Here is a 22195-nt window from a genome sequence, read left to right as displayed (position 1 = left end):
AGCCTCAATATGGTCGCCTGGATGTAGTTGAAAGAAATACAGACAAGTCAGATTACCACATTCCGAACTATCATAGTTTGTCTCTTGATGTCCCCCGCAGAACACTTCCAGCCAGTGAATTTCAGCCTTGGAGACCAAACACCATCCATCGCAGACCGTGAGGTCGAGTTGCCGCTTGGAATCTGAGTGGCCGTAGCGAACCTACTTTGTGGATACTGCAGCAGGCCAAGCTCCTTCCTATTCAGAATAGACACCGACGTACAAAGTATATGTACTGCATACAAAGAGTTCCCGCATGTAACTAACCACCTCTTTGAATGCCACACTAAACTCACTCACTTCCTTCCGCTAAGACGGACTTGTTGACTGGATCTACCACTGAGTACGGGTTGAATCATTGATATTAGACCTGATTAATCGATGGTTTGTTAGTGCTTTGAGTGCTCCTAGCTGGCGATCCGAATTTTTTTGAAATTCGTGCTTCACACCGACTCCACTGAACTTTACTAAAAGTAAGTAAGCCCCAAAATTTAGAGGGAAGTCGTTTAGCATAAGATAACTCCACGGGATGGCTGAGATCTTCTGTCAGTTGCTAGTTTAAAGTATTTGTCAGGCATTTAACAGTTTTTAATGCAATCCCTCTTGTCTCAAATTGGTAACATTAGCCACTGCATGCTGAAAACCTAAGCGAAGCTATACTAGGTATTTCCATAACCAGTTAAATTATTAACTAGTCCGAAACTCATTCTCTATTGAATACAAGAGCTGCTTTTTAGATTGAAAATCGTATCCAAATAGGTCTTCGCTTGGCAGTGAGTAGAAAAGTCTTCGTCTGTCGCGTGTGACAAAGTCCCCACTCCTGATTCATTTGCTTGGTCAATTTTATTGACAGCTCAATTAAATTTCGTTTTGACAGACTAAAGGCCAACTATCCATAATTTCCATCAGCGAAATCAGTGATTCCTTTAACACACACCCACACATGCAAACAAATACTTTCGAACACAAAGCGACTAATACTGAATTTAAGTGCTTCGCTGTTGCCGTCGAGCCATTGTGAGGAGCTGTGAGTGGGTGGTGAACGAGGCTGACGACGATAAAATAACAAGTTTTGAAAAGCCACAAATTGACAAGTGTAATCCATGGAATGTCGTCAACATTTTTGTGCGTACAAAAGGCAATTTTCACAAAATCCACTTCCAGGCGAGCAGTAGACGACGAGCCGAGCGAAGAAGTAGTAAGGAAAATTTGGTTGCCAAGGCGCTTCTAATGCTGTAGTATACTGCTGAAGCGAAGGCTGAGCGCTGAAATTTGAATTACAAGTATAAGTGTGTATGTGTGTGTGTATTCTCGACAAGCGGTTTGCATGTCCTGCTGTCTGCCCAACCACCAAATCAGATAAAACGTCACTTTTGTGTGTTTAACAGAGCGTTCATACGCTCGTGGTTTCATGAGTACACAAGTGCACAAGCTGACTGCTCGGGCAGTCAAAAGAACAGGCAGGAGCTCGAGTGTGGATTCGCTTGACGTTTTCAAAATAAATATTGAACCGTTAAGTACTTAGCCCGGAAAAACGGCGATCCAGTTGGTTGTCGAATTCGACTAATTTATACATGGCGATGCCGAGGATCCACTCTTTCGACCGTTTTCAAGACAGTCGGGTCTACGAAACCGGAACGGACCCGGATTTTTATCCGACCAAGGACTGTCAACTGTGCAGAATTCTGGCGCTACAACAACATCCCTCTTTCGAATGTTTCTTTATCTCTGATGTGTTACAATTGATCCGAGCTTTGTCGTCGGATACTACTTCGGGCTGCGTTTAAGCAGCATTAAATAATGCTGTAAAACGGTTCAAATATCATATACACCCACCGCGTCGATAGCTTTCTTATGCTCAATAATTCAAGCAGGGTATGACTGATACGACCCTTTCAGATGTCTAATGCCTCGCGCAGCATTGATCATCGGTCTGCTAATACTTCTTCTTTAATGGCGTAGACACCACTTACGCGGTTATAGCCGAGATAGCAACTACGCGCCAGTTGTTTCTTCTTTTCGCAAGTTGGTGCCAATTGGGGATTCCAAGCGAAGCCCAGTCATTCTCCACCTGGTCCCTCCAACGGACTGGATGTCTTCCTCTTCCTCAGGTTCCCCCGGCGGCTACTGCGTCGAAAACTTTCAAATCTGGAGTGCTTTCAGCGTAACCGCTGTCTCTTAATTCGCTGAACTATGTCGATGTCGTCATATAACTCGTACAGATCATCGTTCCATCGAATGCGATATTCGTCGTTGCCAATCCGCAAAGTACCATTAATCTTCCGCAGAACCTTTCTCTCGAAAACTCGCAACGTCGGCTCATCAGAGGTTCTCATCGTCCATGCCTCTGCACCATATAGCAGGACGGGAGTAATGAGTGACTTATAGAGTTTGGCTTTTGTTCGTCGAGGGAGAACTTCGAGAGAGGACTTTACTAGATCCGCAAATTTTGTCCCGTTATTCTAGTTGCATAAATTTTCGGGGTCCCACTACCCCGTTCACCAAAATGTTTTACAGTATAATAAACTCTTCTTGCGATGGTGGAGCCATCTGGCGGCCAGCTTAAATATTTATCGGGCCGCTCTCGTATATATGGTGTAAAGAGATGGCGTACAATTTTTGTTGGTATGGATTTTCTATGGAGGGTTCGTGCGTGGATTAGGTCAATTGGAACTTTTACACAGTCAGAAGTCCATAAGCTACACAAGCACATGTAACTACACACTATATATGTATGTATATACATATGTATGGTGTGCCGTTAGTTGATATGCATTTTGACCGCCACATTTGAAGCTCATTCATATTGATACTTCCTGTGTCTGCCTAACAAATAGAAAGAGTTGCACATTTAGCCACTCGAAGGTCACACACACACACATACATGGATGTAATTACTTGATCAGCACCAAAAATTTCAATAGAGTTTCTAAGTACTTGGAGGTGGCGTTGACCTGAGCAATTGTACACATTAAAGGCGCACTTGAAGCCAAGTCTCCCTAGGGACATATTGGCAAGTTAAGTGTTTTATGAACTTACCGAATGGCTAGCGGTATGCGCTCCAACGTTTTGCGTATTGCCAGCCAACAGCACTTTGCCCAACTTGACTTGCATAAGTGACTGGGTGCATGATTTTGTACGTTAGCGCCACCACTGAACTTCTTTCTCATCATTACTGAACTTTTCACCCTTCCAGCTGCAGCGCCAACTAACCCTCACAAAGCTCTAGTTCACTCCTGGCTCTTAGTCACTATAAACATTTCTTGGTTCGACCTCTACGTTGTTGAGTCCTCATTGGTATCTTTCCCCATTATGTCTTCATACGCATACACAACCTCACTTATGAAGTGTATATTTGCCTTCTGCTGGTCATCGTCATATTGAACTATTTAAGCGTTTAATTTGATTTCGCTCAAGTGCGGTTTTTCCTGTTCACTTTCGACACTTTGCAACTACTTTAGCAGCAGTGAACACTTTGCAACTTACCTACAATTTGTAGCCGGCAAGCCAGCAGGAAATTTTTTGCTTCAAACTTAAAGGAACTTCCACAACTATTTTCCTGCATTGGTACTTTACTTCTCAATTGTCTACTCAATTCGAAATTGCACCTGTTGCGAAGAGTTATGCTGCGTTGTATTTCGTGTCGTAATTATCCACGACTTCGATGTTATGACTGTCAAAAGTGATGTGGGAGCCAAATCGCGAGAGCGACGACTGTTTGTTTGATGACAGGAGATATTTCGTCTACCTCATTCACTACCAGATCCATTTACTTCCTTATACAGTCTGGAGAGAACAGAACTAACGGCGCGGTTGTTGACGCCAATGATATCAAAATCAACGGCGTACGGCAGCAGCTGTACACTCTTGTAGAAGATTGTACCTTCTCGTAGCTCTGCAGCTCGAATTATTCGCTCCAGAAGTACTTGTAGATTGAAGAAATCGCACGATAGGGAGTCACCTTGTCTGAAAATTCGTTTGGTATCGATCGGCTCGGAGAAGTCCTTCCCGATCCCGACGGAGGATTTGGTATTGTCAACGTCAGTTTACACAGCCGTATTAGTTTTGCCTTCTTATAGAGGACGAACTACTTTGTAACCGAAAAAAAGCTGGTATTAAGACGCCTTGTTATCTTATGTTATGCTATGTTACCTTATGTTAAGAAATTAAGATTCAGAGATTAAACTGGACCAGTACTCGGGTCTTCGAGAGGGAAAGTGGTTACTTTTTTACTTACTACTTACTTACTTTTTTTAATTAGGTGTGCATATAAGCCCATATCTCCATCCTTTATTGTAATCTTTGTGAATAAATACTTGTTTTGGAATAGCAGACAATTTCCTGCAGGTTTGCTATGAAGACATTAGTAGAAGTTGGAAATTTTTGTTCACATGGCATATTAGTTCATGCAACCCCGTGTTTTTTTGTCCAATCTGTCTTTCTGATTTGACTTCCGGTCAGTGTGGTTTTGTTTTATTGAACTTGGAAACTTTTACTCCGTTGCCACTTATCCTGATGGTTTGGCTTCGGTTAGCAGGTGCGTGTTGTGTCCTTTTAATGAGTACATGTGTTATGCAATTTGTTTACAACAAAAACAAATCCTACACATTGTATACATATACCAGTACATGTGTCTAGAGTAACCATAGAAAACTTTTGCCTAACTTCATGTCGACTTTTATTTGTGAGCTCTAGTACTTGTCAATAAAATTAGTAAAAAAAAACAAGAAAAAACGTTAACTTCGGTTGCACCGAAGCTAAATACCCTTCACAGGTGCATTTATGTTAGTAGCTATGTGTTCAGTTTGTATGGAAGCTATATGCTATAGTTAACCGATCTGATCAATTTATTCGGAGATTACATCGTTGCCTTAGGAAATAATATATACCAAATTTAGTGAATATATCTTGTTAAATTTGAAAGTTTTCCATATATATACAGACAGACAGACAGACGGACATGGCTAAATCGACTCAGCTCAACATACTGATCATTTATATATAAACTTTATGGGTTCTCCGACGCTTCCTTCTGGGTGACAAACTTAATATACCCTGTTCAGGGTATAATTAAAATATTGTCAAAAAAGTGGTTAAATAGCCGTTCTTAAAGCACTAAAAAAATTTCGAGGTAGATAACTGGCAGCCGCAGAAGGTGAGAGGCTCTAAAAGTGAATTCTTTGATTTTTACTATGTCTGAATTTATTGAACAAAGAAGTGCGATAATGCAGCATCTCACACTGCATTGGTTATTCGTGATATTTTCGCCACATTTTCAACTAATATCGTGCCGCAACCACCGCATTCGCCTGATTTACCTTCATGTAACTTCTAGCTATTCAGCAAATTCGCATGACCACTTGAAGATATTAAAGCTGAATCGAAGAAAGCTCTGAGGAGGAGGATGAGTAGGATTTTTCCAAGTGCTATGATGACTGGAAATTTCGTTGGCATAAGTGTATTGCAGCGGGAGGGGATTACTTTAAAGGAAATCCTGCTAAAATTTCTTATCAACAGTTCATATGATATGATGGTGCGTTATGATCGTGTAAAATCCATGAATTGTTGCCCATATTTCTAGCCGTTTTCGACGGATTTTCTCAATACGGCCAAATAGAATTCCTTATTGAACATCTGTCCTTTCGGAACAAATTAATGATGCACCAAATAATGAATATCGAAAGAAATAATGAGCATCAACTAAATTTTTGAGCACCTTTCGTGTGTTTTTTTTTGACTTCAGTACGTTTTTCCCTCCACTCCGATTATTGTTTACTTTTTTGCTTGTCAAATTCATAAACCCATGTCTCATCGGAAATTATAATGCTCTCCCTGAACGTGGGTTCGGGATTCTCACGATCAATCATGCCCAAAGAGACCTGTTTACGGTGCTGTTCTTGAAAAAAAAGTCAGCATTCAAACGGACTTACGAGGAATATGTAGTTCTATTGCCATCTCTCTAAGACTTGCCTGACGATTTTCAAACAGCATATCCTTCACTGTTTTTTATATTTTCATCAGTTGAAGAGATCGAAGGTCGTCCAGAACGAGGCATGTCTTCAACGATCTCTCGACCGTCTGTTAAGGCTTTGTACCACTAGTAGGCTTTTGGTTTTGATAAAATTGTATCACCGTAAGCCTTTTCCAACACAAAATCAGATGCTTTAAGTTTCTCTTTCGGCCATACTTTTTTAGAAAACAGAAAATGAGATAAATCTTTTGTTGCGAATTTTAAGAAAACCTTTCACAACGTGGGGTTTCTTAGAAAGTTTGAAACCAATCAAATGGTCGTAAAATTATCATAATTACGTAAAGCGTTTAAGAATTACGCAGTAAACCTACATATATTTATCCACGTTAAATGTGAAAGTAGTGATGGGTTTCGGTTACAACTACAATGTTTGTATATCCGTAAACATTTCTAATGGCTTGTCAGCATCAAATTCCAAAGTACTTATCCGCCACCCCCTGACAATTCCTTCTTGTGTTGCTAATGAAAAGCTGACGATTACAGCAATAAAAGCAACTAACTTCGTCACATTAACACCATTTGACAAGAAAAACAATTAATTATAAATTTATAATGCAAAGCCACTGGAAAAAGCCGTGGATAAACAAACATAAACTGTGTGAATACCAAAATGAATATAAATTCATAGAATAGTAAATAAAACAAGACACGAACCGCTTTGGAAGGAGGATGATTGTGGAGCGCTATATCTATTTGCCATACCAATAATAATATCCTTTCTTTAAATGATTAGAAAGCTTTTGGGCAAATGTCATGCTTTGGTCGACATCGCAAAACGGTTCCCGTACAAAAAAGGGTTCACACACATATCTATAATATGTAAATTAAATTCATCTGCATACACGCGCGAATATGTGTGTGTATGCATGTACATATTTTTGAAATTGACCTGCAGTAAAATGAGCTGGTTTCAAATCACTTTATGACTATTATCAACTCGAGTCCGAATAATATTATATTTTTTCGAAAAATTATCTGCTATTTTTTACGTACGTCAATTGTAAGATTTCGCTGAGAAAAATACTAGTCGTATACTGGTTCCAATCAGACCAGAAAACTTTGCAAAGTTATTGACTAATTTTCAAATCCTGAAAAAATTAATAAATAGCTTAATTTACTAGTTAGTTAAACCTCCCCAGATTCGTGAAATGTATTGAGGGAGCAGTGGGGACTAGTTATTGGGTATATATGACAAACACATTTATTCAAAGGCTAAAATTACTTTTCTTCTTTAGAAATATTTTCTAACACATGTAGGAATATTTAAAAGATTTCATTTAATAGATTTGACAAATTGAAACAGGTGGCAACTCTTCTAAAAAATATTTTCAATTATAAGTGTATTGTATTTGTACCATTATTGCAATAATTTATTTATTTTATAATATTTACTGAATTTAAAATTTGAAACCTGTGGCAACCCTCTTAAAAAAACTTTTTACGCAGTACATTTTATTAAAGCGTTTCAGTTTGACCCCCTTGTTGCAATAATTTTTTTGTCTTATTTTATGAAATATAAAATATTAGACCGATGGCAACCCCATCATACACCGTTAGATTTTTTTTTAAATTCAGTTTGACCCGTTTATTGCAATAATTTATTTATCTTATAAGTTTTACTGGATTAAAAATTTGAAATCTGTGGCAACCTTCTTCAAAAAACTTTTTACGGTGCAAATGTTTTTCAAATGCTTCAGTTTGATACATAGGCATGTATATTTTCTTTATATTAATAATTTTTTTTATATTAATCAATTTTAAGATATGGCAACACTTTTCTGGGTACATATGACAATCACATTTATTAAAATACTAAAATTAGTTTTATTCATTCGAAATATTTTTTAATACATTTTGGAATATTTAAAGTATTTCATTTAATAGTTTTGACTAATTTAAAAGGGTGGCAACGCTTCTAAAAAATATTTGCATTAAGGGGCTATAGCAGTGTGACACTTTCAAAAAAAAAATTTTTTGCTTTTTTCGATAGCTTATAGTATATTCAAAAATATCCTGTGAAATCGGCGAGGTCGTATTTTAAATAGTTTTTGAATGGCAGCGTTCTAAATAGCGACCGCTCAGAGGTGCAAACATATATAAGTGAAACTTTAAACGCGTTTTTCTCGAAACGACATTTTTCAAATTTGCTGACATTATAACTTAACGAGAAATTAACCGATCGACTTCAAATTAAAACTGGATATAGTTGAATACATTTTCTGTACAATAGACTACGATCTTTTTGATTGGCTGAAAATTGTCAATTTGGCATTAAAAAAACGACAATTTTTTTCGTAAAAAAACGATTTTTTTTTTCAAAATGGCGCCATTTTCTTAATTTTTGATATTTTTCAGGGATCGTAGCCCATTGTATAGAAAATATATTTAAGTTTAATAAACATTTTGAATTTTTTTGTTTCAGCTACTCAATCGACCGGAATCATGCCAGCAGTTGAGGCACTTTTTTTTGGCACTTCCGCAGACAGCACATTACTTCGTTATTTTTCAATATTTTTGTAAAATTTTTTTTTTTAATATAGCTAAAAATATACTTTATTACGTCCATAGAACGTCGAAACATTCAATCTAGTACTTTCTTTTAAAAAAATTCACGAAAATCGCCTAATTTTTCATGCGTCACACTGGTATAGCCCCTTAAAATAGTAGACAGAAGGCAACCCTCTTAAAAAAATTTAACGGTGCATGATTTTTTAAAGAATTCAGTTTGACCCGTTTATTGCAATAATTTATTTTTCTTATGAATTTTATAAAATATAAAATACAAGAACGATGGCAACCATCTTCAAAAACGTTTTACGGTGTAACATTTTTTAAAGCGTTTCAGTTTGATAAACATAGTGTAGATTTGCTTTATCTTAATACTTTTATAGAGTGATAAATTGTGAGATATGGCAACACTTTTCTGGATATATATGGCAATAACTTTTATTTAAATGCTAAATTAGTTTTATTTATGAGAACTTTTTTCAATATTTCAAGGTTTTTAAGATATTTTGACTAATTTAAACAGGTGACAACAATTATAAAAAATATTTTAAATTATAAGACTCTTTTTTATTATCCCCTTATTGTAATAATTTATTTAGCTTATAAATTTTATAAAATATAAAATTTTACCGATGGCAACCCTCTTCAAACAATTTTTTTACACCGTAAGATTTTTTAAAGCATTTCAGTTTGATGCACATAGTGTAGATTTTTGTGCCCTAATAATTTTTTGGATACGTAAATTGTAAGATATGGCATCACTTTGTAAACATAATTTTATCCCTAAATATCTTTATTTATACGATTCTATTTGACCCCCTATTGCAATAATATATTCAACTTATAATTTTTATAGAATATATAAGTTTAGACCGATGGCAACCCTTATTGAAAAACTTATTACGTTGTAAGATTTTTCAAAACGTGTACCAAGTGTAGATTTGTTTACCTTAATAATTTTTTGAATTTATAAATTGTAAGATATGGCAACACTTTACAAAGCTAAATCTCTTACATTTTATACACATACATATGTATGTATATTTTATAAATATATATGTAGTTTAATTTTTTTTAATTTTATTGAATTTATTTTATAATTAGGTGGCAACCTTCCTCAAAACATATTTTCAATGCGAGCATTCTTAAATATTTCATATTGCATCTTTTTTTTAATCCTAATAATTCGTTGACTTAAAAAATAGAAACAGGTGGCAACCTTGAACCATATTTCTACTTCAACTCTCCGATTATTATATCAAAAAAAAATCTGTTATTAATAAAAATTCGAGAATTATTTAAATTATTTTTACTCATTAAATATATTTTTATGACTGGTACAGTTCTGGTCTTTTTGGGACCAGTTTTTTATATCGAAAATTTAATCAAAACCCAGTACCAGTACAAACTCAGTTATCAATATTAACCGAAACTAATACCATGTGGTAATTTTCAATTTACATTGCTGGAAGTGTTCGCAGGCGGCTGAATGGTTAAGTAAGCGCGCTTGTTGAAACTATTGTTTTTATTAAGTGTCGCATGATATAAATGCACATAAACACTTCAAGTGGCAACATCATGTGAATATGGTTTTTTTATTTTGTCGCTCTAAAAGCATATGAAAGCGCCCAAAATAGATTTTAACCGCCGAGCAAGTGAGGACACAAGCCGGAGAGAATAGTTGCACATACAAACATAAGTGCGAATGTGTATGTGTAAAACGACTTTGCAAAAAAGTGTTACTGCCGGTATATTTGAATGGGTTTCCATAGTTTTGCAGAGGGCAGCCACTAACTGAATAGCTTTAACCCTTTTTAGCTCACACCCTTTTGAATGACGTAAACATGTGTATGTTAAGCACAAGTTTTTGTCCGTAAAACCGTACCAAAAGTCGTTGACATAGGGGTCCTCATAATTTAAAGCCTTTTAATCCTTTTTCTGTTTTGTGCAAAATATGTTATTATTCATAAATTTGTTCCTTTATATTGCATGTTACATATAGCGACACTTTTCATTAACGAAAATAAGCTTTGGGTGCTGAAGCGCAATTCATCAGTCAATGTAAACTCACAGTTATTTTTGAAAAATTTGTATTCATATTGTACATAATTAAGATGCAGACAACTAAATTAACTGGGTGCATGCCCGCCTTCTATTGACCTAAAATCTGATGTCTTTACCAGGATGACAACGGCTGGGTGGGCGGATGTACAAGTTTTTATGGGATTACATCGATACATATGTATATATAATTTGAAATTGATCCCAAAAATCCTCTAAGAGGCAACAATTAAAGAACTTTAGAATAAGTTCCGTTCCATTAAATACTTATTTCCAAGCTTTGTGAAAACATTTATATTTAAGCTACTTAGGACTGATATTTTCACTAATATCAGAAGAATAGATATCAGTCCAACTTTACTTTCTTAAAGACAATTATTATGCACAAAATTACATAACTTACTTTCATAAAGTTTGTTAGGAGATTTCGTTTGAAATTAATTTTTCTAACGTTTGCTTGTAATACTTTATCTACTAAATAATCAAGTTAGATAGAGAGCTTTAATCGTTTAAAATTGTGCGCCGTTTCTTTTTTTAGTAGGGGGAAGCATCAAAAGCCGGAGTGCGGAATTTCAATCCACCAAACCTAATAATCTCCCAACTCCATACTCTCCCACGGAACCACTTAATTAAGTCTTGCTTTATGGGAGTGATAGGACATTTAAGTCTCTTTTATGACACGGACTGACGGGCGTCTAATCTGCTCTATATGTCTCAGTTTTGTCATGATTGAGACTGCCGCTTCGCTGTCAGCTTTCCAGTTCTTAATAAACTGACACATGAGTGTCGTCAAATTTTTCATCGTAAAACCACCATCGAGTGTAGTTTTAAGTTTTCCCTAGGACTTAAAAAGCGAGAACAATAAAAAAATAAAAGAGTCTTCAAAGCACTCTGAACACGTCGGACAATTCGGACTAATATCGTGCTGGAATCTGTACAGGTAGCTTCTAAAGCGCCCATGTCCACTTACTACTTGGGTTAGTTGGTATGAATAGATGTATGGTATCAGTCTGAAGGTCCTTTAAGTGAGGTTTGCCACCACTGTTGCCATATTATTAAGCTTTTGACTTCCTCTTCTCTTTTGGGTCTTATAGACGGCTCTCATAACTTGTATACCCGCTCGTATTCGTCACCCTAGATGTCAATGGGCATCATACTATTACTTCGGAAGCATCGCCTAATATTGTTCGGAAAGTATTGATAATTCTTATTGCCGACAGCCTTTGCACTGTACTTATTTTTAAGTAGCAAGTTCTACGAGAAAGTCTTCAAAATCTTTAATTGAGGCGAGGGGAGAACCATAGCAGCTAACAAAGTATACGCCACGTATTTACCCATGTGAAACAATTATGATAGCAGTTTTTATAGTAGTAGTAATGTATATATTTTACAAAAGATTCTGCTTTGGTGTCTCATGCTCAACCATAACCATTCATAATTAGTCGTGAAAGTGTAGCATTGTTCACTTATATAAGAAAATTCAAATCTCTAAAATTAATAGATAGAATCAAACTTTAAATAAAACGTTCTTAATAATCACTATTACTGACACAGTTTCAAAATAAGTTTAATTCGACTTTAACCCTGAATACTTCTTATATAACATCTTCAGTTTATTTGTCTTTAAAATAAGTAGCCCTGATATCAAGAAAGCGAAATATAGCTTATTGCTAATAGTAGATGAGAAACTATCGATTAAAATTGATCTAAATCTTTATCTAGCATCCAAATACCGACAAGGATAGTCTTCTCTATCTGTTGACTATATAACGAAAATGTTGGTAAATTTTTCTAAGAATCGGTTAATAATAAGTGGGCGGGTCTCTTGAGTTTGTAAGGTTTGATGCCAAAAGTGTATGAAATTAGTCCACATGTTGCTATAGATTTTATTGAACCAATATAATACATATAGTCTTCAAACCGTATACTACTCTGATCAAATTGTAAGGTGAGATGATTTTGGTGGTGTGGTCCACTATGAGTTCCTGACGCCAGTAAAACTGTTAAAAAAACATTATGCTATTCGTCTGAAACTGTCGGAATTGTGAGTGAACAACTCTTCGCCCCTTCATAACGACAATGCGCCATGTCATACTGCATTCGTTCTTCGTGACTTTTTTGCCAAAACTCGACTCATATTGTTCCGCAACTAGGGTATTCGGCAGATTTGACGTCGTGCGCCTTCTGAGTATTCTGGGTAAAACTCAAAAGACCAAAGCGGGGACGCCGTTTTGACACGATTGAGTAGATAAAACCCGAATAGAAACATTTTTGGAAGACTATACCAGAAAAAGAATATTCCCAAAGTTCCGAGGGCTTTATCGATCAGGGATTACTTTGAAGGAAATAAAATATATTTTGAATAATAAAAAAGGAATTCACATTTTATAACAAATTCTTCTACTTTTTTCTTGAAAATTCATTTTTTGTTGCATTCTGTTTTAGTAATTTTCACAAATAATTCAATGAAAAAGCCGGTAAAATGCATTCATTGGCCTTAAATCATTGAATTTTGATTTCCATATTAAATTTAAACATTTTTTTACAAAGTCTGCATTTACATACATATATATGTACATATGTACATGAATATATCGTACGTATTAAATAATCGAACATTGGCAATATGCATGTGTGCTCCACATACATACATATTTATTTGCTCATAAATAAATCATTGCCACGATTAAAAAGTCGTCAATACAACATGTGGCAGTTGAAAAGAAAAACATGCAGGGATATTACATTAGTCGCTGAATTTTAAAGCGTGTGCTGAATGGTGGCTTACTTTGCCAATCGATGAGGTTCGTTGGCGCCGCTTATGAATATGAATTTAAAACATCAACATCTGCAATTGACAAATCGAATTTCCGCAGCGAACGCAATTCTAATGCACAACAAAGTACTGTATATGCAAAGCTACTAAAGAAATTTTAACGGTATTTTTAAAGATATTATATTTTACCCATAGTTGAAAAATAATGATTTCAAACGGATTAAAGACTTTAAAAATCGCATCTTTGGAAAATATAAACCAATCGGCGGTATCTTTCTAGCTACTATTCCCTTGAGATGAGATAACAAATTTAGTATGTCGGTAAAGTGGATCCATCATTTTACGCTTATTCAAAATATTTTTTCGATATTATGGATGTTTTCGTCCAGCCTAGCTTATTCGAAGATCACTATATCCTTTGCCTTCGGTCCCAAATGGATTTTTTGATTTTTATAGCTCTTGTCTAACTAGAAATGAATAATGAATGAATACATGCCTTATCCAATTCTTGTGACGTCTTCTCATAGAAACGATAGGTACGAATTTTTTAGCTGATCGTATATTTTATTAGTATAAAGAATACTTAGCCTTTCAGTATTCTTTTGAAATAGACACTGTTGAAGTTATAGAAGGTATCGTTTATCACTAACAGATTTTTTCGAACCATTTCATCTAGATACTATAAGCACTACGTGTATCGACCTTGGAAGGCTTACGAATACCCTAAATTTAGAAAAGTTTTCGATAAGGGAGTGATCCATTTCATTATTTGAGCAATATTTGTAAATTCCAGAATCCAAAGAAACCACCATATGTATTCCGGAAATTAATAACTTTATAAAAACCTGAAAGAACCACCACGCCCATAGTTTTGATCTCGACTTCTATAAAGCCTCAAAAAAATTTAATGTCTGTGGCGTATTTAGTTACGCCCTCTTTTAGGTGATGTCTCAAACCTCGGGACCTGGTTGATCGATTTTAACCGAATTGGAAGTGTGTGTGACATTCCTTCGATATTTGTATAACATATTGAAAGAGAGATTAAATCGAACTATAACCCTAATACTTCCCGGAACTTTAAGTTCCATTTGATTTTGTCTGTTTGATCGAAAATGTCGATGAATGTGTGAGATATATAATTGAAATTCAGGGATAATCTTCTCTGACCATGATATGTCTGTATGTCAATTATCCCTTCCTTACTTGTTTTCTGTAAAACACCATATATTTTTCACCTTGCTTTCTTTATTTTGTTAATTTCAATTTTTACTTATTTTTAAATGTGTTTTGATTTCCTAATATCATGGTCACTACTGTTTTGTCCTGTAAGCAAGTAGCCTCATTGCCAAAAGTGTTTGTTCAAATATCATTGAACATGCTTACTCTACTAAATATAATATACATATATTTATATATTAATAGACATACATACATGCATAAACATACTCATGCATTTACATGCGATGCGCATCAAATAATAATAAAAATACATGGGTAAAGACAAGTCATAAAGTTACAGATCAGATAACATTAAAGACACACATACACACTTGTATTAAATTGTATAGTTACAAACAACCCCATGTGGTGTGCAATACATACAAACATATACACATACACATATATTTAGATATTTAATATAGTTTTCTAAAATAGTATATAAGCAATGAAAATATAAAATAAAAATCAGAATGAATAAATGCTCCCTCGATATAAGACTTTTTCCCCCCACCGGTGGTAACGAATGACAAATTCTTTTTTGAGGTCAAAGTTTGACGAAAGTCTAACATAAAATGTTAATCAACAGTGATAGTAACAGCAATAATGTGACTGCGCAAATTGAAAAATGTGCAAACGCGCTCAGCTACAATTATGAGAGCATATGCCGTACTCTTTGCTAATGCAATCTCCTTCTACGCGAACGCGTAGCTAAAAGGAAATATAAACAATGCCGGCGGAAATAGGAGCAGGCAGTTGATGATATTACCTCTTGAGTTTACCAACGACATCTATTGGCAGCTAGAACTATCTTACAGCGGTCCAGTGGCCACTGAACTTTTTTGTTAATTAATTTGTGAAGTTCAGTTGGTGTCAAATAAAAGTTTATATACTTAAAATTGTTATTAGATAATTAAAAATAATTTTTGTCAGCGGAATATTATCCAACTTTTTATGTTTCATACCATGTTCAGACCGACACTTAATCACACGATTTCGGCTGTTGAGTGGTTTATCCCACTAATCTTATAAATTTATCAAGATCTCGCCATACGAAAATGACAGTTCGAAATCACTTCATCCGAGTGATTTGAAACTGATCCACGCTAAATCTCTCTGTGCGACTCTGTTTTTGCGCCATCTACTCGTCAGCATTGGAAATCTATTACATTATCACAGCTGATTTAGACACTACACAGGGAAAAAAATGTAAACAAACAAATTTTTTTACAGCAATGAATCTAATTTAACCTGAAAATCGACTTCCCAAATGAAAAAATGCGTCCATTATTTCCATTATAGGGAAAATATTTAAAAGAATACGGCTTTTATTACAAAATACTATATGACAATGTTTTCTTTTGATAAGTATTGAGCGATGTGAATTCTTGAACGGCAAAAACAGCTGTTTTTTATCTTCAACGGCAGTGAGAACGGGCTGATTAGTGAAGGGCTTAAATGTAATATAATCCTTTACAATTTTTGGTCTGAACATGGTATTAGCTCTTAATAAACAAATACAATAGCATCTGTGCATAAGATAATTTCAACGAGTAATGTATGCGCCATCTGTTGGCCACGTTCATGATCATGATATCCAGTAATGTCTCTAGCCATTACGAAGAATATCATAAATTCAATTAAAAGCAATGCGCTTGAGGCAAACTAATTAAAAAAAGCAATATTTCTCATAAGATTCAGAGTTCTGGCATATAATTTGAATAAACATATCTCTGCCACAGCTTTGTAATTTAAAAATATTGGTGAACCCTGTAGTTTTAGGCGATCTCTTACAATATCCACAGAGGCCACTCGCTCTTGATATCCGCCATTTCGAACATAGGTTTCCGTATATCGCGTTCGTGTAAGTGACGTATGCAGCAGCTCGGTGAAAAGCGAAATAAGTTTAGGAATTAAAGCTGCAATTAAGGAGTTTTTAGTAGAATTAAGTTGAAGTTCGTCAATTTAATCGTTTTAAAGTAAAAAAGGTAATCGAGCGTCGATATTTGTTTAGTAAAAGTGAAGGTGAAAATTAGAGAGTGCAAAAGCTGAGCGCTGAGCGTCGGCGCAAGCAGATCTCTGTCAGTGGTTGTGCCTAAAATGTTATGTTAATGTCAATAAAGCGTAAGAAATAGGGAATATAGTTTCGACTAGGGAAGTGTATCAATTTATTGCAAAAAATGCGAAACGTCGTAAAATAAAGAGCGGTAAGTGCTTATAAAATAATGAAATAAATATTTGATGGTTTATTCATGCAGAAATGTGCATTTTCATGACAAATTATTGCACATTTCTTTTAAATTGAAACTTCATTTTTAATATTTACTATAGGACCCGTCCACGCTCCAGTGTGGCTGATACATAGATAATACTACTACTACCATCTATATGATTTCTATTAGTTGGATTATAACTATTATTTAATAAGATATAGCATTTTTGTGAAGCAACTTGTGTTAGTTTATAAAAAAATTGATCATAAAGCATTTTATGTTTTAATAAAGCATTGCTTTTTGGGGAAAATACTGTTGAATTTGGGCTCAGGGAAATCCACCGTTGAAAAGATATTTGCTAAACTGGAAACAGGCGAATTGAGCACCGAGGACAATGAAGCTCTAAAGATTCGAAAGCTATGTGCAAAGTGGGTGCCTCGCAAGTTCGCCAAAATCAATTTATTTTATTCAAAATAGTCTCCTTCTGCTTCAAGACAGCTTTTTGCACGGTCCAAAAGCATGTCGAAAGAGTGTTTTAGCTCTCTGGCCGGTATGGCCGCCAGTATGCCGGGGCAAGCCTTTTGAATGGTCTCTACCTGTTCATAACGCTTTCCTTTCATGGGCAAATGCATTTTTCCGAAAGGGAAGAAATGGCAAGGTGCCATATCAGGTGAATACGGGGAGTGGTTAATAGTTAAAATGTGATTTTTGATCAAATAATCGTCCTTCAAATGTTGGATTCTGAGCAATTTTTGGTCGTCAGTCAATTTGTGCGGAACATAAATCGATGTTTTGGAGATGTTCAATTCCATTCCCATGAGTTTCAATGATGATTTCGGCTGATTTTTGATGAACTCACGCACAGTTTCGATGGAATTTCTGGTGATCACGGATTGTGATTGGCCCTCATGTGTATCGTCATTTATGCCTTCACGACCACTTTGAAAACGTTGAAACCACTCGTGCACTCTGTAACGGGATAGGCAATCATCGCCATAAACTTGTTTCATCAATTGAAACGCTTCGGTAAAAGTTTTACCAATTTTAAAACAAAACTAAATGTTGGCTCTTTGTTCCGAAGCTCATTTTCGCGCCGATAACACAAACATACTGACACTTAAAACGCTATAACTTCACTTCCAATCAATGAAATGTCATTAAATTCTCACTGGGCAAGCGATAAAGATAGGAGTCGACATGTAGATGGCGCCACCAGGGGCACTAGATTCAAAAAGTCCTGTTTACTTTGGAAAGCACTTTAGAAATGCATTATCACCTTGCACAGTCGCGTTTATAATAAATGAACTTTAATTTAAAAATTTTCTAATTTTGGGTAAATAAGGATAAAGTAAATAATAATTTTAAAATAATTACACAAATGTAGAAATAATTGTGTAAATAAAGATAAATTAAATAATATTAAATTATAAAAAAAATTTAAAATAATAAAAAAAATATTTAAGAAGTACTATTATATGTACTATATATAGATTGGTAGGGTAAGTTTTAATAAATCAGTGCTTTGATGAGCAATCACTGCTTAGCTTAATTTTTGTAGCATTAGCTAAAATACTGAGCTATGGAAATCGAGTTGGAAGCATAGACCAGTGCCACTAATTTTGGGAAAAAAAATTATTGTAATATGAAATCTATTAGAAAAGTAAGATAAAATTACAAAAAGGAAGGAAATATAATTTATGTACGTTACGATCTGAGAACAGGATTTGGTGGGAGAGAGTTGTGCTTATATTTTAAGGAGTTAAAAACGTTTTATATCAAATTCTGGAAAAACTAAGCGTGCTATGGTAAAAAGTTAGATGGCAAAGTTGTAGGTAATGAAAAGACTTAGAACTTTTGTATACAGACTTTTTCCACGTGACCTTAAAATTTATGTCAAATATTCAAAGTTTTTGGTTTTTGATTTTTTGTTTTCAGCTTTTCAAAGAAAAAATCTTTCACGAAAGAAATGACATTTTCTTTCACGAGATAAATAATATATGTCCCAAAAACACTGTATATTTTTATACTCTTGCAACCTGTTGCTTCAGACTATAATAGTTTTCTTCATGTAAAGGTTGTTACGTATCACCTAAAACTAAGCGAAATATATATATAGGGTTATGTATATATAAATAATCTGGATGACGAGAAAAGTTGAAATTCGGTTGACTGTCTGTCTGTCCGCCCGTCCGTTCGTTCGTGCAAGCTATAACTTGAGTACAAATTTAGATATCTTGATGAAATTTGGTATGCGTGTTCCTTAGTACAGAAAAAAATTACGATCTCGTAGATAGGCAGACAGATCAGAGTAAAAAAGTCTAAAAAAACATCATAATCTGTTTATGACTCTGTACCATAATTTAGAAACCTTTATTCTTGAACACATTTAACACATTTAAGCTTGCACCATTAACGCCGCTCCATAGACAGCGCGTAGGTTGATGGCAGTCAGTTGGACCCTGTCTGTGCATTGACTGAGGAGAGTTGTAAGCTGTGTTCCACAACTTCACTGCCAACTACCATACAATTAATCATTCTTCTATCAGTTTCAGATTTTCAATTTTTGCTCTCTTCTTTGCATTATGATTTGGCTTACATTTCCTTCTTTACATACATACACACTGCTTTCATTTATTCCCACACACATTTTTGGCCGTTAAATTTGTGCATTTTTTATGAAACTTTGTTCCTTTGTAATTCGTGCTTTTGGAAGCATTGCGTAGAATTTGCATATATCAAATGCACCGAATGCACACGATAAGATACACAAAGTGCGCATATTTCTTTGCAAATAATCGTCTCAGCAAAAATGCACTCCTAAATGATGTGGCAGAGTCAGGGGCCGAGGAACATTAAAGCAAAAAACGGAAGACATTTAAGGCAATTGTTGCAAGGAAATGGAGTGAAATTAAGAACGAAAGTGCGAATCGAATGTATCATTATGAGAGCACACACATATAGTATGTGCTAATATGTGCTGTTATCTAATATGCAAATAAAGCAGAATAGAAACTACTTTACCAAGAAACTATTACTCGTCTTTACTTGAGTTGAAGCAAGCATGTGATCAAATTTGACACGGACTGATGAAAGCACCACATTTTCGCGTATTTTAATATAAATCTTTATTACTGTTCCTAAGGCAATAAAAACATGCCTGCGCTTAACCCCAATTTTCATACAAGTGGTAAAAGTTTCGGCTGAGTTGGCCCACGCCTCGTCACTAGTAACCGTTTGCATTTAATAAATGTTATGTCTTAAGCTACGTTGTCCAGCATCTCTTTTGCGGCCTCTATTGGAAGTCGCTTTTGCCAAAGATTCAGGTCTTTTGGTACGAGTCTAGTATTGACACACTTCGTACCTAAAACATTGACAAAATGTGTTGAGGCGATCCATAGGAGATGTTGAGATTCTCTGTTATCAACACGACAATTTTCAAGACTATCTATTTAACTGTTTCGGTGATACCTTCATAAACAGCGGCGAATGGACGACTCGTATGACGAAAGTATTCTGTGACTTCTTGACATTCATTGAGTGCTTTCTACCAGTCAAATACCATCCCAATTTTCACAAGAAAATGAAAATGGAATGGTTACGTTAACAATCAAATTGTTACATTTAGAGTGATTATAATCTACAAGCCATTGTTGAGACGAAGTCATAGGAAATAGGGAATAAAGCCATGATTAATGACTTTTTCGCGCCCGAATTGAAGGAAATTGATATGCCATACAGTCAACGAAGCAATCGATTAATTGAAGGAAAGATCATGCGATTTAACACCGCTGGACTATTTTTTGGGGAATTATTTGAAATCGCATGCCTTGAAGTCGTTTATCCACGCCGATAGGTCCGGAATGATTGAGACTTTGGAAGGGATTATGCGAGGGGTTAATTCTGCTATGCGGCCACAATAGCTCCCAAAAATTGGTCAAATATTACACCAAAATCATTTCCAAAACATAGTGTCAAACCCTTACTTGACCCTCTATTGACCATGAAATTCAATTATATGCCTTTATATCTTCTTGAAAACCACATATCGTTCATTATCGGGTTCTCCTAGTCAGTTCACCGTGATATCTGCACTATTATTGATTAATAGCATTTGCAAATTTAACTAAGTCAAGCAAATAATATAGCTATACTTTTTCTGAAATTTTAGATTTTTCTGAAACAATAAGTAATGACAGTCATTGCGGAATAATTTTTAACGAGTGTACTTCTATTTCTCTTATTAATGTAAGGATAAAAACTCGACCATAAACACGTTTACTGGCATTGACCTATAATCTTTTGAAAAATAAAGAAAACTAAAGAAATTGTTTAATCATAAGGATTGATTATGCGACCTGAAGACTAGAGGAATTATATTTCGATTCCTTTCTCATATTAGCTGATATAGATTAAATGAAATTCAGGGGTTATATTAAATAGTTAAAATTCCGGAAAAAAGCGAATTTTCCAACATTTTTTCTGAGAAAACTGTTATATTTATACATCCAAAAATTTCTACACATACTATTATGGTATCTTTTGACTGTATTTTAAGACATCGTATTAGTAAATATATTTATTTGGAAAGGAACTACAGCGGATCTCCGGGAGCTCCCCTCCAAAAAGACGTTTTACAGTGACCACTTTATGTACATCTGAACTTGATTCTCTGAAATTAAAAAAAAAAAACAAACAGATGTCGTTAAAGTAATGTTAAATCTAGTAATTAATCGAAAGAGTAAGCAAAAAAAATTCTTTTGGCAAAATGGCTGTTTCTCAAAAAAAAAAAAAACAAGAAAACACGTTAACTTCGGCTGCACCGAAGCTAATATACCCTTCACAGGTGCATTTCTTTTAGTAGCTATGTGTTCAGCTTGTATGGAAGCTATATGCTACAGTAATCCGATCTGAACAATTTTGTTGGAGATTTTGTTATTACCTTAAGCAGTATTCCATGTCAAAGTTCGTGAAGATACCACGTCAAATGCGAAAGTTTTCCATACAAGCCCTTGACTCCGATTGTTCGGTTTGTGTGGCAACTATATGCTATAGTGAGCCGATCTGAACAATTTCTTCCGATATTGTATTGTTTCAATAAACAATAATTCACACCAAATTTCGTGAAGATATATCCTCAAATAAGAAAGTTTCCCATGCAAACATTTGATTCCGATCATTCAGTTTGTATGGCAGCTGTATGCTATAGTAATCCGATCTGAACAATTATTTCGGAGATTTCATTGTTGCCTTAGAAAATAATCTATACCAAATTTCGTGAATGTATCTTGTCAAATGCAAAAGTTTTCCATACCAGCACTAGATTCCGATCGTTCAGCTTGTATAGCAGCG

The sequence above is a fragment of the Bactrocera tryoni genome, chromosome 4, assembly GCF_016617805.1.
Source record: "Bactrocera tryoni isolate S06 chromosome 4, CSIRO_BtryS06_freeze2, whole genome shotgun sequence".
Taxonomy (NCBI): Eukaryota; Metazoa; Arthropoda; class Insecta; order Diptera; family Tephritidae; genus Bactrocera; species Bactrocera tryoni.
This window is presented reverse-complemented; position numbering follows the sequence as displayed.